A 17,502-nucleotide genomic window follows, 5' to 3' on the forward strand; every position below is an offset into this window, starting at 1 on the left:
CTCCACTATGACACGTGCAAAGTTCCGTCTGAACTTTATATAAGACGGTGAGGCTCAGTCAGTCACTCAGTGTTGCCTGAGAGGGCAACACTGCAACAGCCGGCCGCCAGGCTGTCTTTTTTTTGCACAGCTAGTTGCCTCCAGGAGGCCACAAGAGGGAGACAAGGGATTGCAAAATGGAAAATAGGTATCCACCAACTTTACAGACAACTTCTCCTTGCTCCTACAACCTCCATCCTTGCACAGTTTGTTATTCTTCTAGGTAACATAGTAACAAATCCAAATTGCTGCTCTCTTTGTAGGCAAGCAAGGCTTTGTTGCAACTGCAATTCTTACTTCTTCTTGAAATGTAGGGACGACAGTACATTCCATCACATCCATCTAGTGTACACAGGTAGGTCCATTGTGGCGGGCAGGCGAGCGGGCGGGCTGCTTTATTGGCTGTTTGCTGTTCCCCTACTCCACTCCACTATTTGACTGTTGTGCTGCATCAATCAATCAATCAATCAATCAATCAATCAATCAATCAATCAATCAATCAGTGGCTGGCTCAGGTGCAGCTCTTTAACTTACCTAAAAGGGAGGGCGGAGAGAAGACAAGGAAGGTGAATGAGGTGTTCCAATGTGAAATGCCGGAAACACAGAAACACAGACGACACACAACAAGAGGTGGCAATCTATTCATTAATTGCATTTAATCAATGAGCTCATTATCACTCATGCATTGTCCAACAGGTGTTGAAATAATGGGATTAAAAGGGGAGATCCCTTCAGAAAGACAGAAACAATAGCAAAGACAAAAAACACTTTTGGAATCTGCTTTTAGTCAACACATAAGGAAAGGGTGCACCGGTCCTGGAAATACTGCAATACCAGGTCAATGCGTGGAGTGGACAGAGCAAGCTCTATTTCCATCTCCCTGTTCTAAAAATCCATTTAATATATGGTCCCCAGATAGGGGACGTATCAGATATTAAACTGATAAGAACAGATACTACACTTGATCTTAGCCAAAAGGCCGAGAAGCGATAACCCGAACGGGCCGCGCGTTGCCCGAGCCTGCCCGATACTGCTGTTCAGCCCTTGCAGCGATTCAGCCTACTTCTAGGCAATTCCATGGGGCCCTGCAGGCTCACACACTCACAGCTACACGGGAGGTGAATAAAGGCCGGAGAGGAAGCCAGACAGGATTTGCTTCTTTTGCTTGCACCACAATGCAGTGCTGAAAGAGGAGGAATCTACATAAAAACGCCTTCCTGGCAACGCCCAAATGCCCTGCTGCCATGCAGATAAACACTGGCAGCGGCAGCAAGTGCATGCCCACAGCCACCCCTTGTTCCTTCACACCTTGTATCAGCTGTAATCCAGTCCAGTCCAGTGCTGCCTGCTGAGCAGCACTGACCAACACTGCCTGGGCCCAGGCTTTTATCTCTGAGGCCCCATTATGATGTCAGAAAGCTGGCTCTGGAATCCTGAGGGCTCCACTATGACACGTGCAAAGTTCCGTCTGAACTTTATATAAGACGGTGAGGCTCAGTCAGTCACTCAGTGTTGCCTGAGAGGGCAACACTGCAACAGCCGGCCGCCAGGCTGTCTTTTTTTTGCACAGCTAGTTGCCTCCAGGAGGCCACAAGAGGGAGACAAGGGACTGCAAAATGGAAAATAGGCATCCACCAACTTTACAGACAACTTCTCCTTGCTCCTACAACCTCCATCCTTGCACAGTTTGTTATTCTTCTAGGTAACATAGTAACAAATCCAAATTGCTGCTCTCTTTGTAGGCAAGCAAGGCTTTGTTGCAACTGCAATTCTTACTTCTTCTTGAAATGTAGGGACGACAGTACATTCCATCACATCCATCTAGTGTACACAGGTAGGTCCATTGTGGCGGGCAGGCGAGCGGGCGGGCTGCTTTATTGGCTGTTTGCTGTTCCCCTACTCCACTCCACTATTTGACTGTTGTGCTGCATCAATCAATCAATCAATCAATCAATCAATCAATCAATCAATCAATCAGTGGCTGGCTCAGGTGCAGCTCTTTAACTTACCTAAAAGGGAGGGCGGAGAGAAGACAAGGAAGGTGAATGAGGTGTTCCAATGTGAAATGCCGGAAACACAGAAACACAGACGACACACAACAAGAGGTGGCAATCTATTCATTAATTGCATTTAATCAATGAGCTCATTATCACTCATGCATTGTCCAACAGGTGTTGAAATAATGGGATTAAAAGGGGAGATCCCTTCAGAAAGACAGAAACAATAGCAAAGACAAAAAACACTTTTGGAATCTGCTTTTAGTCAACACATAAGGAAAGGGTGCACCGGTCCTGGAAATACTGCAATACCAGGTCAATGCGTGGAGTGGACAGAGCAAGCTCTATTTCCATCTCCCTGTTCTAAAAATCCATTTAATATATGGTCCCCAGATAGGGGACGTATCAGATATTAAACTGATAAGAACAGATACTACACTTGATCTTAGCCAAAAGGCCGAGAAGCGATAACCCGAACGGGCCGCGCGTTGCCCGAGCCTGCCCGATACTGCTGTTCAGCCCTTGCAGCGATTCAGCCTACTTCTAGGCAATTCCATGGGGCCCTGCAGGCTCACACACTCACAGCTACACGGGAGGTGAATAAAGGCCGGAGAGGAAGCCAGACAGGATTTGCTTCTTTTGCTTGCACCACAATGCAGTGCTGAAAGAGGAGGAATCTACATAAAAACGCCTTCCTGGCAACGCCCAAATGCCCTGCTGCCATGCAGATAAACACTGGCAGCGGCAGCAAGTGCATGCCCACAGCCACCCCTTGTTCCTTCACACCTTGTATCAGCTGTAATCCAGTCCAGTCCAGTGCTGCCTGCTGAGCAGCACTGACCAACACTGCCTGGGCCCAGGCTTTTATCTCTGAGGCCCCATTATGATGTCAGAAAGCTGGCTCTGGAATCCTGAGGGCTCCACTATGACACGTGCAAAGTTCCGTCTGAACTTTATATAAGACGGTGAGGCTCAGTCAGTCACTCAGTGTTGCCTGAGAGGGCAACACTGCAACAGCCGGCCGCCAGGCTGTCTTTTTTTTGCACAGCTAGTTGCCTCCAGGAGGCCACAAGAGGGAGACAAGGGACTGCAAAATGGAAAATAGGCATCCACCAACTTTACAGACAACTTCTCCTTGCTCCTACAACCTCCATCCTTGCACAGTTTGTTATTCTTCTAGGTAACATAGTAACAAATCCAAATTGCTGCTCTCTTTGTAGGCAAGCAAGGCTTTGTTGCAACTGCAATTCTTACTTCTTCTTGAAATGTAGGGACGACAGTACATTCCATCACATCCATCTAGTGTACACAGGTAGGTCCATTGTGGCGGGCAGGCGAGCGGGCGGGCTGCTTTATTGGCTGTTTGCTGTTCCCCTACTCCACTCCACTATTTGACTGTTGTGCTGCATCAATCAATCAATCAATCAATCAATCAATCAATCAATCAATCAATCAATCAGTGGCTGGCTCAGGTGCAGCTCTTTAACTTACCTAAAAGGGAGGGCGGAGAGAAGACAAGGAAGGTGAATGAGGTGTTCCAATGTGAAATGCCGGAAACACAGAAACACAGACGACACACAACAAGAGGTGGCAATCTATTCATTAATTGCATTTAATCAATGAGCTCATTATCACTCATGCATTGTCCAACAGGTGTTGAAATAATGGGATTAAAAGGGGAGATCCCTTCAGAAAGACAGAAACAATAGCAAAGACAAAAAACACTTTTGGAATCTGCTTTTAGTCAACACATAAGGAAAGGGTGCACCGGTCCTGGAAATACTGCAATACCAGGTCAATGCGTGGAGTGGACAGAGCAAGCTCTATTTCCATCTCCCTGTTCTAAAAATCCATTTAATATATGGTCCCCAGATAGGGGACGTATCAGATATTAAACTGATAAGAACAGATACTACACTTGATCTTAGCCAAAAGGCCGAGAAGCGATAACCCGAATGGGCCGCGCGTTGCCCGAGCCTGCCCGATACTGCTGTTCAGCCCTTGCAGCGATTCAGCCTACTTCTAGGCAATTCCATGGGGCCCTGCAGGCTCACACACTCACAGCTACACGGGAGGTGAATAAAGGCCGGAGAGGAAGCCAGACAGGATTTGCTTCTTTTGCTTGCACCACAATGCAGTGCTGAAAGAGGAGGAATCTACATAAAAACGCCTTCCTGGCAACGCCCAAATGCCCTGCTGCCATGCAGATAAACACTGGCAGCGGCAGCAAGTGCATGCCCACAGCCACCCCTTGTTCCTTCACACCTTGTATCAGCTGTAATCCAGTCCAGTCCAGTGCTGCCTGCTGAGCAGCACTGACCAACACTGCCTGGGCCCAGGCTTTTATCTCTGAGGCCCCATTATGATGTCAGAAAGCTGGCTCTGGAATCCTGAGGGCTCCACTATGACACGTGCAAAGTTCCGTCTGAACTTTATATAAGACGGTGAGGCTCAGTCAGTCACTCAGTGTTGCCTGAGAGGGCAACACTGCAACAGCCGGCCGCCAGGCTGTCTTTTTTTTGCACAGCTAGTTGCCTCCAGGAGGCCACAAGAGGGAGACAAGGGACTGCAAAATGGAAAATAGGCATCCACCAACTTTACAGACAACTTCTCCTTGCTCCTACAACCTCCATCCTTGCACAGTTTGTTATTCTTCTAGGTAACATAGTAACAAATCCAAATTGCTGCTCTCTTTGTAGGCAAGCAAGGCTTTGTTGCAACTGCAATTCTTACTTCTTCTTGAAATGTAGGGACGACAGTACATTCCATCACATCCATCTAGTGTACACAGGTAGGTCCATTGTGGCGGGCAGGCGAGCGGGCGGGCTGCTTTATTGGCTGTTTGCTGTTCCCCTACTCCACTCCACTATTTGACTGTTGTGCTGCATCAATCAATCAATCAATCAATCAATCAATCAATCAATCAATCAATCAGTGGCTGGCTCAGGTGCAGCTCTTTAACTTACCTAAAAGGGAGGGCGGAGAGAAGACAAGGAAGGTGAATGAGGTGTTCCAATGTGAAATGCCGGAAACACAGAAACACAGACGACACACAACAAGAGGTGGCAATCTATTCATTAATTGCATTTAATCAATGAGCTCATTATCACTCATGCATTGTCCAACAGGTGTTGAAATAATGGGATTAAAAGGGGAGATCCCTTCAGAAAGACAGAAACAATAGCAAAGACAAAAAACACTTTTGGAATCTGCTTTTAGTCAACACATAAGGAAAGGGTGCACCGGTCCTGGAAATACTGCAATACCAGGTCAATGCGTGGAGTGGACAGAGCAAGCTCTATTTCCATCTCCCTGTTCTAAAAATCCATTTAATATATGGTCCCCAGATAGGGGACGTATCAGATATTAAACTGATAAGAACAGATACTACACTTGATCTTAGCCAAAAGGCCGAGAAGCGATAACCCGAACGGGCCGCGCGTTGCCCGAGCCTGCCCGATACTGCTGTTCAGCCCTTGCAGCGATTCAGCCTACTTCTAGGCAATTCCATGGGGCCCTGCAGGCTCACACACTCACAGCTACACGGGAGGTGAATAAAGGCCGGAGAGGAAGCCAGACAGGATTTGCTTCTTTTGCTTGCACCACAATGCAGTGCTGAAAGAGGAGGAATCTACATAAAAACGCCTTCCTGGCAACGCCCAAATGCCCTGCTGCCATGCAGATAAACACTGGCAGCGGCAGCAAGTGCATGCCCACAGCCACCCCTTGTTCCTTCACACCTTGTATCAGCTGTAATCCAGTCCAGTCCAGTGCTGCCTGCTGAGCAGCACTGACCAACACTGCCTGGGCCCAGGCTTTTATCTCTGAGGCCCCATTATGATGTCAGAAAGCTGGCTCTGGAATCCTGAGGGCTCCACTATGACACGTGCAAAGTTCCGTCTGAACTTTATATAAGACGGTGAGGCTCAGTCAGTCACTCAGTGTTGCCTGAGAGGGCAACACTGCAACAGCCGGCCGCCAGGCTGTCTTTTTTTTGCACAGCTAGTTGCCTCCAGGAGGCCACAAGAGGGAGACAAGGGACTGCAAAATGGAAAATAGGCATCCACCAACTTTACAGACAACTTCTCCTTGCTCCTACAACCTCCATCCTTGCACAGTTTGTTATTCTTCTAGGTAACATAGTAGCAAATCCAAATTGCTGCTCTCTTTGTAGGCAAGCAAGGCTTTGTTGCAACTGCAATTCTTACTTCTTCTTGAAATGTAGGGACGACAGTACATTCCATCACATCCATCTAGTGTACACAGGTAGGTCCATTGTGGCGGGCAGGCGAGCGGGCGGGCTGCTTTATTGGCTGTTTGCTGTTCCCCTACTCCACTCCACTATTTGACTGTTGTGCTGCATCAATCAATCAATCAATCAATCAATCAATCAATCAATCAGTGGCTGGCTCAGGTGCAGCTCTTTAACTTACCTAAAAGGGAGGGCGGAGAGAAGACAAGGAAGGTGAATGAGGTGTTCCAATGTGAAATGCCGGAAACACAGAAACACAGACGACACACAACAAGAGGTGGCAATCTATTCATTAATTGCATTTAATCAATGAGCTCATTATCACTCATGCATTGTCCAACAGGTGTTGAAATAATGGGATTAAAAGGGGAGATCCCTTCAGAAAGACAGAAACAATAGCAAAGACAAAAAACACTTTTGGAATCTGCTTTTAGTCAACACATAAGGAAAGGGTGCACCGGTCCTGGAAATACTGCAATACCAGGTCAATGCGTGGAGTGGACAGAGCAAGCTCTATTTCCATCTCCCTGTTCTAAAAATCCATTTAATATATGGTCCCCAGATAGGGGACGTATCAGATATTAAACTGATAAGAACAGATACTACACTTGATCTTAGCCAAAAGGCCGAGAAGCGATAACCCGAACGGGCCGCGCGTTGCCCGAGCCTGCCCGATACTGCTGTTCAGCCCTTGCAGCGATTCAGCCTACTTCTAGGCAATTCCATGGGGCCCTGCAGGCTCACACACTCACAGCTACACGGGAGGTGAATAAAGGCCGGAGAGGAAGCCAGACAGGATTTGCTTCTTTTGCTTGCACCACAATGCAGTGCTGAAAGAGGAGGAATCTACATAAAAACGCCTTCCTGGCAACGCCCAAATGCCCTGCTGCCATGCAGATAAACACTGGCAGCGGCAGCAAGTGCATGCCCACAGCCACCCCTTGTTCCTTCACACCTTGTATCAGCTGTAATCCAGTCCAGTCCAGTGCTGCCTGCTGAGCAGCACTGACCAACACTGCCTGGGCCCAGGCTTTTATCTCTGAGGCCCCATTATGATGTCAGAAAGCTGGCTCTGGAATCCTGGCTGGCTCCACTATGACACGTGCAAAGTTCCGTCTGAACTTTATATAAGACGGTGAGGCTCAGTCAATCACTCAGTGTTGCCTGAGAGGGCAACACTGCAACAGCCGGCCGCCAGGCTGTCTTTTTTTTGCACAGCTAGTTGCCTCCAGGAGGCCACAAGAGGGAGACAAGGGACTGCAAAATGGAAAATAGGCATCCACCAACTTTACAGACAACTTCTCCTTGCTCCTACAACCTCCATCCTTGCACAGTTTGTTATTCTTCTAGGTAACATAGTAACAAATCCAAATTGCTGCTCTCTTTGTAGGCAAGCAAGGCTTTGTTGCAACTGCAATTCTTACTTCTTCTTGAAATGTAGGGACGACAGTACATTCCATCACATCCATCTAGTGTACACAGGTAGGTCCATTGTGGCGGGCAGGCGAGCGGGCGGGCTGCTTTATTGGCTGTTTGCTGTTCCCCTACTCCACTCCACTATTTGACTGTTGTGCTGCATCAATCAATCAATCAATCAATCAATCAATCAATCAATCAATCAATCAGTGGCTGGCTCAGGTGCAGCTCTTTAACTTACCTAAAAGGGAGGGCGGAGAGAAGACAAGGAAGGTGAATGAGGTGTTCCAATGTGAAATGCCGGAAACACAGAAACACAGACGACACACAACAAGAGGTGGCAATCTATTCATTAATTGCATTTAATCAATGAGCTCATTATCACTCATGCATTGTCCAACAGGTGTTGAAATAATGGGATTAAAAGGGGAGATCCCTTCAGAAAGACAGAAACAATAGCAAAGACAAAAAACACTTTTGGAATCTGCTTTTAGTCAACACATAAGGAAAGGGTGCACCGGTCCTGGAAATACTGCAATACCAGGTCAATGCGTGGAGTGGACAGAGCAAGCTCTATTTCCATCTCCCTGTTCTAAAAATCCATTTAATATATGGTCCCCAGATAGGGGACGTATCAGATATTAAACTGATAAGAACAGATACTACACTTGATCTTAGCCAAAAGGCCGAGAAGCGATAACCCGAACGGGCCGCGCGTTGCCCGAGCCTGCCCGATACTGCTGTTCAGCCCTTGCAGCGATTCAGCCTACTTCTAGGCAATTCCATGGGGCCCTGCAGGCTCACACACTCACAGCTACACGGGAGGTGAATAAAGGCCGGAGAGGAAGCCAGACAGGATTTGCTTCTTTTGCTTGCACCACAATGCAGTGCTGAAAGAGGAGGAATCTACATAAAAACGCCTTCCTGGCAACGCCCAAATGCCCTGCTGCCATGCAGATAAACACTGGCAGCGGCAGCAAGTGCATGCCCACAGCCACCCCTTGTTCCTTCACACCTTGTATCAGCTGTAATCCAGTCCAGTCCAGTGCTGCCTGCTGAGCAGCACTGACCAACACTGCCTGGGCCCAGGCTTTTATCTCTGAGGCCCCATTATGATGTCAGAAAGCTGGCTCTGGAATCCTGAGGGCTCCACTATGACACGTGCAAAGTTCCGTCTGAACTTTATATAAGACGGTGAGGCTCAGTCAGTCACTCAGTGTTGCCTGAGAGGGCAACACTGCAACAGCCGGCCGCCAGGCTGTCTTTTTTTTGCACAGCTAGTTGCCTCCAGGAGGCCACAAGAGGGAGACAAGGGACTGCAAAATGGAAAATAGGCATCCACCAACTTTACAGACAACTTCTCCTTGCTCCTACAACCTCCATCCTTGCACAGTTTGTTATTCTTCTAGGTAACATAGTAACAAATCCAAATTGCTGCTCTCTTTGTAGGCAAGCAAGGCTTTGTTGCAACTGCAATTCTTACTTCTTCTTGAAATGTAGGGACGACAGTACATTCCATCACATCCATCTAGTGTACACAGGTAGGTCCATTGTGGCGGGCAGGCGAGCGGGCGGGCTGCTTTATTGGCTGTTTGCTGTTCCCCTACTCCACTCCACTATTTGACTGTTGTGCTGCATCAATCAATCAATCAATCAATCAATCAATCAATCAATCAGTGGCTGGCTCAGGTGCAGCTCTTTAACTTACCTAAAAGGGAGGGCGGAGAGAAGACAAGGAAGGTGAATGAGGTGTTCCAATGTGAAATGCCGGAAACACAGAAACACAGACGACACACAACAAGAGGTGGCAATCTATTCATTAATTGCATTTAATCAATGAGCTCATTATCACTCATGCATTGTCCAACAGGTGTTGAAATAATGGGATTAAAAGGGGAGATCCCTTCAGAAAGACAGAAACAATAGCAAAGACAAAAAACACTTTTGGAATCTGCTTTTAGTCAACACATAAGGAAAGGGTGCACCGGTCCTGGAAATACTGCAATACCAGGTCAATGCGTGGAGTGGACAGAGCAAGCTCTATTTCCATCTCCCTGTTCTAAAAATCCATTTAATATATGGTCCCCAGATAGGGGACGTATCAGATATTAAACTGATAAGAACAGATACTACACTTGATCTTAGCCAAAAGGCCGAGAAGCGATAACCCGAACGGGCCGCGCGTTGCCCGAGCCTGCCCGATACTGCTGTTCAGCCCTTGCAGCGATTCAGCCTACTTCTAGGCAATTCCATGGGGCCCTGCAGGCTCACACACTCACAGCTACACGGGAGGTGAATAAAGGCCGGAGAGGAAGCCAGACAGGATTTGCTTCTTTTGCTTGCACCACAATGCAGTGCTGAAAGAGGAGGAATCTACATAAAAACGCCTTCCTGGCAACGCCCAAATGCCCTGCTGCCATGCAGATAAACACTGGCAGCGGCAGCAAGTGCATGCCCACAGCCACCCCTTGTTCCTTCACACCTTGTATCAGCTGTAATCCAGTCCAGTCCAGTGCTGCCTGCTGAGCAGCACTGACCAACACTGCCTGGGCCCAGGCTTTTATCTCTGAGGCCCCATTATGATGTCAGAAAGCTGGCTCTGGAATCCTGAGGGCTCCACTATGACACGTGCAAAGTTCCGTCTGAACTTTATATAAGACGGTGAGGCTCAGTCAGTCACTCAGTGTTGCCTGAGAGGGCAACACTGCAACAGCCGGCCGCCAGGCTGTCTTTTTTTTGCACAGCTAGTTGCCTCCAGGAGGCCACAAGAGGGAGACAAGGGACTGCAAAATGGAAAATAGGCATCCACCAACTTTACAGACAACTTCTCCTTGCTCCTACAACCTCCATCCTTGCACAGTTTGTTATTCTCCTAGGTAACATAGTAACAAATCCAAATTGCTGCTCTCTTTGTAGGCAAGCAAGGCTTTGTTGCAACTGCAATTCTTACTTCTTCTTGAAATGTAGGGACGACAGTACATTCCATCACATCCATCTAGTGTACACAGGTAGGTCCATTGTGGCGGGCAGGCGAGCGGGCGGGCTGCTTTATTGGCTGTTTGCTGTTCCCCTACTCCACTCCACTATTTGACTGTTGTGCTGCATCAATCAATCAATCAATCAATCAATCAATCAATCAATCAATCAATCAGTGGCTGGCTCAGGTGCAGCTCTTTAACTTACCTAAAAGGGAGGGCGGAGAGAAGACAAGGAAGGTGAATGAGGTGTTCCAATGTGAAATGCCGGAAACACAGAAACACAGACGACACACAACAAGAGGTGGCAATCTATTCATTAATTGCATTTAATCAATGAGCTCATTATCACTCATGCATTGTCCAACAGGTGTTGAAATAATGGGATTAAAAGGGGAGATCCCTTCAGAAAGACAGAAACAATAGCAAAGACAAAAAACACTTTTGGAATCTGCTTTTAGTCAACACATAAGGAAAGGGTGCACCGGTCCTGGAAATACTGCAATACCAGGTCAATGCGTGGAGTGGACAGAGCAAGCTCTATTTCCATCTCCCTGTTCTAAAAATCCATTTAATATATGGTCCCCAGATAGGGGACGTATCAGATATTAAACTGATAAGAACAGATACTACACTTGATCTTAGCCAAAAGGCCGAGAAGCGATAACCCGAACGGGCCGCGCGTTGCCCGAGCCTGCCCGATACTGCTGTTCAGCCCTTGCAGCGATTCAGCCTACTTCTAGGCAATTCCATGGGGCCCTGCAGGCTCACACACTCACAGCTACACGGGAGGTGAATAAAGGCCGGAGAGGAAGCCAGACAGGATTTGCTTCTTTTGCTTGCACCACAATGCAGTGCTGAAAGATGAGGAATCTACATAAAAACGCCTTCCTGGCAACGCCCAAATGCCCTGCTGCCATGCAGATAAACACTGGCAGCGGCAGCAAGTGCATGCCCACAGCCACCCCTTGTTCCTTCACACCTTGTATCAGCTGTAATCCAGTCCAGTCCAGTGCTGCCTGCTGAGCAGCACTGACCAACACTGCCTGGGCCCAGGCTTTTATCTCTGAGGCCCCATTATGATGTCAGAAAGCTGGCTCTGGAATCCTGAGGGCTCCACTATGACACGTGCAAAGTTCCGTCTGAACTTTATATAAGACGGTGAGGCTCAGTCAGTCACTCAGTGTTGCCTGAGAGGGCAACACTGCAACAGCCGGCCGCCAGGCTGTCTTTTTTTTGCACAGCTAGTTGCCTCCAGGAGGCCACAAGAGGGAGACAAGGGATTGCAAAATGGAAAATAGGTATCCACCAACTTTACAGACAACTTCTCCTTGCTCCTACAACCTCCATCCTTGCACAGTTTGTTATTCTTCTAGGTAACATAGTAACAAATCCAAATTGCTGCTCTCTTTGTAGGCAAGCAAGGCTTTGTTGCAACTGCAATTCTTACTTCTTCTTGAAATGTAGGGACGACAGTACATTCCATCACATCCATCTAGTGTACACAGGTAGGTCCATTGTGGCGGGCAGGCGAGCGGGCGGGCTGCTTTATTGGCTGTTTGCTGTTCCCCTACTCCACTCCACTATTTGACTGTTGTGCTGCATCAATCAATCAATCAATCAATCAATCAATCAATCAATCAATCAATCAATCAAGTGGCTGGCTCAGGTGCAGCTCTTTAACTTACCTAAAAGGGAGGGCGGAGAGAAGACAAGGAAGGTGAATGAGGTGTTCCAATGTGAAATGCCGGAAACACAGAAACACAGACGACACACAACAAGAGGTGGCAATCTATTCATTAATTGCATTTAATCAATGAGCTCATTATCACTCATGCATTGTCCAACAGGTGTTGAAATAATGGGATTAAAAGGGGAGATCCCTTCAGAAAGACAGAAACAATAGCAAAGACAAAAAACACTTTTGGAATCTGCTTTTAGTCAACACATAAGGAAAGGGTGCACCGGTCCTGGAAATACTGCAATACCAGGTCAATGCGTGGAGTGGACAGAGCAAGCTCTATTTCCATCTCCCTGTTCTAAAAATCCATTTAATATATGGTCCCCAGATAGGGGACGTATCAGATATTAAACTGATAAGAACAGATACTACACTTGATCTTAGCCAAAAGGCCGAGAAGCGATAACCCGAACGGGCCGCGCGTTGCCCGAGCCTGCCCGATACTGCTGTTCAGCCCTTGCAGCGATTCAGCCTACTTCTAGGCAATTCCATGGGGCCCTGCAGGCTCACACACTCACAGCTACACGGGAGGTGAATAAAGGCCGGAGAGGAAGCCAGACAGGATTTGCTTCTTTTGCTTGCACCACAATGCAGTGCTGAAAGAGGAGGAATCTACATAAAAACGCCTTCCTGGCAACGCCCAAATGCCCTGCTGCCATGCAGATAAACACTGGCAGCGGCAGCAAGTGCATGCCCACAGCCACCCCTTGTTCCTTCACACCTTGTATCAGCTGTAATCCAGTCCAGTCCAGTGCTGCCTGCTGAGCAGCACTGACCAACACTGCCTGGGCCCAGGCTTTTATCTCTGAGGCCCCATTATGATGTCAGAAAGCTGGCTCTGGAATCCTGAGGGCTCCACTATGACACGTGCAAAGTTCCGTCTGAACTTTATATAAGACGGTGAGGCTCAGTCAGTCACTCAGTGTTGCCTGAGAGGGCAACACTGCAACAGCCGGCCGCCAGGCTGTCTTTTTTTTGCACAGCTAGTTGCCTCCAGGAGGCCACAAGAGGGAGACAAGGGACTGCAAAATGGAAAATAGGCATCCACCAACTTTACAGACAACTTCTCCTTGCTCCTACAACCTCCATCCTTGCACAGTTTGTTATTCTTCTAGGTAACATAGTAACAAATCCAAATTGCTGCTCTCTTTGTAGGCAAGCAAGGCTTCTTTGTTGCAACTGCAATTCTTACTTCTTCTTGAAATGTAGGGACGACAGTACATTCCATCACATCCATCTAGTGTACACAGGTAGGTCCATTGTGGCGGGCAGGCGAGCGGGCGGGCTGCTTTATTGGCTGTTTGCTGTTCCCCTACTCCACTCCACTATTTGACTGTTGTGCTGCATCAATCAATCAATCAATCAATCAATCAATCAATCAATCAATCAATCAGTGGCTGGCTCAGGTGCAGCTCTTTAACTTACCTAAAAGGGAGGGCGGAGAGAAGACAAGGAAGGTGAATGAGGTGTTCCAATGTGAAATGCCGGAAACACAGAAACACAGACGACACACAACAAGAGGTGGCAATCTATTCATTAATTGCATTTAATCAATGAGCTCATTATCACTCATGCATTGTCCAACAGGTGTTGAAATAATGGGATTAAAAGGGGAGATCCCTTCAGAAAGACAGAAACAATAGCAAAGACAAAAAACACTTTTGGAATCTGCTTTTAGTCAACACATAAGGAAAGGGTGCACCGGTCCTGGAAATACTGCAATACCAGGTCAATGCGTGGAGTGGACAGAGCAAGCTCTATTTCCATCTCCCTGTTCTAAAAATCCATTTAATATATGGTCCCCAGATAGGGGACGTATCAGATATTAAACTGATAAGAACAGATACTACACTTGATCTTAGCCAAAAGGCCGAGAAGCGATAACCCGAACGGGCCGCGCGTTGCCCGAGCCTGCCCGATACTGCTGTTCAGCCCTTGCAGCGATTCAGCCTACTTCTAGGCAATTCCATGGGGCCCTGCAGGCTCACACACTCACAGCTACACGGGAGGTGAATAAAGGCCGGAGAGGAAGCCAGACAGGATTTGCTTCTTTTGCTTGCACCACAATGCAGTGCTGAAAGAGGAGGAATCTACATAAAAACGCCTTCCTGGCAACGCCCAAATGCCCTGCTGCCATGCAGATAAACACTGGCAGCGGCAGCAAGTGCATGCCCACAGCCACCCCTTGTTCCTTCACACCTTGTATCAGCTGTAATCCAGTCCAGTCCAGTGCTGCCTGCTGAGCAGCACTGACCAACACTGCCTGGGCCCAGGCTTTTATCTCTGAGGCCCCATTATGATGTCAGAAAGCTGGCTCTGGAATCCTGAGGGCTCCACTATGACACGTGCAAAGTTCCGTCTGAACTTTATATAAGACGGTGAGGCTCAGTCAGTCACTCAGTGTTGCCTGAGAGGGCAACACTGCAACAGCCGGCCGCCAGGCTGTCTTTTTTTTGCACAGCTAGTTGCCTCCAGGAGGCCACAAGAGGGAGACAAGGGACTGCAAAATGGAAAATAGGCATCCACCAACTTTACAGACAACTTCTCCTTGCTCCTACAACCTCCATCCTTGCACAGTTTGTTATTCTTCTAGGTAACATAGTAACAAATCCAAATTGCTGCTCTCTTTGTAGGCAAGCAAGGCTTTGTTGCAACTGCAATTCTTACTTCTTCTTGAAATGTAGGGACGACAGTACATTCCATCACATCCATCTAGTGTACACAGGTAGGTCCATTGTGGCGGGCAGGCGAGCGGGCGGGCTGCTTTATTGGCTGTTTGCTGTTCCCCTACTCCACTCCACTATTTGACTGTTGTGCTGCAATCAATCAATCAATCAATCAATCAATCAATCAATCAATCAATCAATCAATCAGTGGCTGGCTCAGGTGCAGCTCTTTAACTTACCTAAAAGGGAGGGCGGAGAGAAGACAAGGAAGGTGAATGAGGTGTTCCAATGTGAAATGCCGGAAACACAGAAACACAGACGACACACAACAAGAGGTGGCAATCTATTCATTAATTGCATTTAATCAATGAGCTCATTATCACTCATGCATTGTCCAACAGGTGTTGAAATAATGGGATTAAAAGGGGAGATCCCTTCAGAAAGACAGAAACAATAGCAAAGACAAAAAACACTTTTGGAATCTGCTTTTAGTCAACACATAAGGAAAGGGTGCACCGGTCCTGGAAATACTGCAATACCAGGTCAATGCGTGGAGTGGACAGAGCAAGCTCTATTTCCATCTCCCTGTTCTAAAAATCCATTTAATATATGGTCCCCAGATAGGGGACGTATCAGATATTAAACTGATAAGAACAGATACTACACTTGATCTTAGCCAAAAGGCCGAGAAGCGATAACCCGAACGGGCCGCGCGTTGCCCGAGCCTGCCCGATACTGCTGTTCAGCCCTTGCAGCGATTCAGCCTACTTCTAGGCAATTCCATGGGGCCCTGCAGGCTCACACACTCACAGCTACACGGGAGGTGAATAAAGGCCGGAGAGGAAGCCAGACAGGATTTGCTTCTTTTGCTTGCACCACAATGCAGTGCTGAAAGAGGAGGAATCTACATAAAAACGCCTTCCTGGCAACGCCCAAATGCCCTGCTGCCATGCAGATAAACACTGGCAGCGGCAGCAAGTGCATGCCCACAGCCACCCCTTGTTCCTTCACACCTTGTATCAGCTGTAATCCAGTCCAGTCCAGTGCTGCCTGCTGAGCAGCACTGACCAACACTGCCTGGGCCCAGGCTTTTATCTCTGAGGCCCCATTATGATGTCAGAAAGCTGGCTCTGGAATCCTGAGGGCTCCACTATGACACGTGCAAAGTTCCGTCTGAACTTTATATAAGACGGTGAGGCTCAGTCAGTCACTCAGTGTTGCCTGAGAGGGCAACACTGCAACAGCCGGCCGCCAGGCTGTCTTTTTTTTGCACAGCTAGTTGCCTCCAGGAGGCCACAAGAGGGAGACAAGGGACTGCAAAATGGAAAATAGGCATCCACCAACTTTACAGACAACTTCTCCTTGCTCCTACAACCTCCATCCTTGCACAGTTTGTTATTCTTCTAGGTAACATAGTAACAAATCCAAATTGCTGCTCTCTTTGTAGGCAAGCAAGGCTTTGTTGCAACTGCAATTCTTACTTCTTCTTGAAATGTAGGGACGACAGTACATTCCATCACATCCATCTAGTGTACACAGGTAGGTCCATTGTGGCGGGCAGGCGAGCGGGCGGGCTGCTTTATTGGCTGTTTGCTGTTCCCCTACTCCACTCCACTATTTGACTGTTGTGCTGCATCAATCAATCAATCAATCAATCAATCAATCAATCAATCAATCAATCAATCAGTGGCTGGCTCAGGTGCAGCTCTTTAACTTACCTAAAAGGGAGGGCGGAGAGAAGACAAGGAAGGTGAATGAGGTGTTCCAATGTGAAATGCCGGAAACACAGAAACACAGACGACACACAACAAGAGGTGGCAATCTATTCATTAATTGCATTTAATCAATGAGCTCATTATCACTCATGCATTGTCCAACAGGTGTTGAAATAATGGGATTAAAAGGGGAGATCCCTTCAGAAAGACAGAAACAATAGCAAAGACAAAAAACACTTTTGGAATCTGCTTTTAGTCAACACATAAGGAAAGGGTGCACCGGTCCTGGAAATACTGCAATACCAGGTCAATGCGTGGAGTGGACAGAGCAAGCTCTATTTCCATCTCCCTGTTCTAAAAATCCATTTAATATATGGTCCCCAGATAGGGGACGTATCAGATATTAAACTGATAAGAACAGATACTACACTTGATCTTAGCCAAAAGGCCGAGAAGCGATAACCCGAACGGGCCGCGCGTTGCCCGAGCCTGCCCGATACTGCTGTTCAGCCCTTGCAGCGATTCAGCCTACTTCTAGGCAATTCCATGGGGCCCTGCAGGCTCACACACTCACAGCTACACGGGAGGTGAATAAAGGCCGGAGAGGAAGCCAGACAGGATTTGCTTCTTTTGCTTGCACCACAATGCAGTGCTGAAAGAGGAGGAATCTACATAAAAACGCCTTCCTGGCAACGCCCAAA

General features: G+C 47.7%; 12 non-coding genes across 12 annotated transcripts; all 12 read right to left on the reverse strand.

Annotated features, from left to right (window-relative positions):
* Positions 1-839: 839 nt before the first annotated feature.
* On the reverse strand, positions 840-1,030 carry LOC142686381 (U2 spliceosomal RNA). Its single transcript, XR_012855733.1, has one exon. It is a non-coding gene; the product is annotated as a U2 spliceosomal RNA (small nuclear RNA).
* Positions 1,031-2,314: 1,284 nt separating this feature from the next.
* LOC142686382 (U2 spliceosomal RNA) lies at positions 2,315-2,505 on the reverse strand. The gene has a single exon (XR_012855734.1). It is a non-coding gene; the product is annotated as a U2 spliceosomal RNA (small nuclear RNA).
* A 1,288-nt stretch (positions 2,506-3,793) lies between these two features.
* Positions 3,794-3,984, reverse strand: LOC142686383 (U2 spliceosomal RNA). Its single transcript, XR_012855735.1, has one exon. It is a non-coding gene; the product is annotated as a U2 spliceosomal RNA (small nuclear RNA).
* A 1,284-nt stretch (positions 3,985-5,268) lies between these two features.
* On the reverse strand, positions 5,269-5,459 carry LOC142686385 (U2 spliceosomal RNA). Its single transcript, XR_012855737.1, has one exon. It is a non-coding gene; the product is annotated as a U2 spliceosomal RNA (small nuclear RNA).
* Positions 5,460-6,735: 1,276 nt separating this feature from the next.
* Positions 6,736-6,926, reverse strand: LOC142686386 (U2 spliceosomal RNA). Its single transcript, XR_012855738.1, has one exon. It is a non-coding gene; the product is annotated as a U2 spliceosomal RNA (small nuclear RNA).
* Positions 6,927-8,211: 1,285 nt separating this feature from the next.
* Positions 8,212-8,402, reverse strand: LOC142686387 (U2 spliceosomal RNA). The gene has a single exon (XR_012855739.1). It is a non-coding gene; the product is annotated as a U2 spliceosomal RNA (small nuclear RNA).
* A 1,276-nt stretch (positions 8,403-9,678) lies between these two features.
* Positions 9,679-9,869, reverse strand: LOC142686389 (U2 spliceosomal RNA). Its single transcript, XR_012855740.1, has one exon. It is a non-coding gene; the product is annotated as a U2 spliceosomal RNA (small nuclear RNA).
* Positions 9,870-11,153: 1,284 nt separating this feature from the next.
* LOC142686390 (U2 spliceosomal RNA) lies at positions 11,154-11,344 on the reverse strand. Its single transcript, XR_012855741.1, has one exon. It is a non-coding gene; the product is annotated as a U2 spliceosomal RNA (small nuclear RNA).
* A 1,289-nt stretch (positions 11,345-12,633) lies between these two features.
* On the reverse strand, positions 12,634-12,824 carry LOC142686391 (U2 spliceosomal RNA). The gene has a single exon (XR_012855742.1). It is a non-coding gene; the product is annotated as a U2 spliceosomal RNA (small nuclear RNA).
* A 1,287-nt stretch (positions 12,825-14,111) lies between these two features.
* On the reverse strand, positions 14,112-14,302 carry LOC142686392 (U2 spliceosomal RNA). Its single transcript, XR_012855743.1, has one exon. It is a non-coding gene; the product is annotated as a U2 spliceosomal RNA (small nuclear RNA).
* A 1,289-nt stretch (positions 14,303-15,591) lies between these two features.
* LOC142686393 (U2 spliceosomal RNA) lies at positions 15,592-15,782 on the reverse strand. The gene has a single exon (XR_012855744.1). It is a non-coding gene; the product is annotated as a U2 spliceosomal RNA (small nuclear RNA).
* A 1,288-nt stretch (positions 15,783-17,070) lies between these two features.
* LOC142686394 (U2 spliceosomal RNA) lies at positions 17,071-17,261 on the reverse strand. Its single transcript, XR_012855745.1, has one exon. It is a non-coding gene; the product is annotated as a U2 spliceosomal RNA (small nuclear RNA).
* Positions 17,262-17,502: the final 241 nt, after the last annotated feature.

Source organism: Rhinoderma darwinii (genome assembly GCF_050947455.1).
Source record: "Rhinoderma darwinii isolate aRhiDar2 chromosome 5 unlocalized genomic scaffold, aRhiDar2.hap1 SUPER_5_unloc_17, whole genome shotgun sequence".
Classification (NCBI taxonomy): Eukaryota; Metazoa; Chordata; class Amphibia; order Anura; family Rhinodermatidae; genus Rhinoderma; species Rhinoderma darwinii.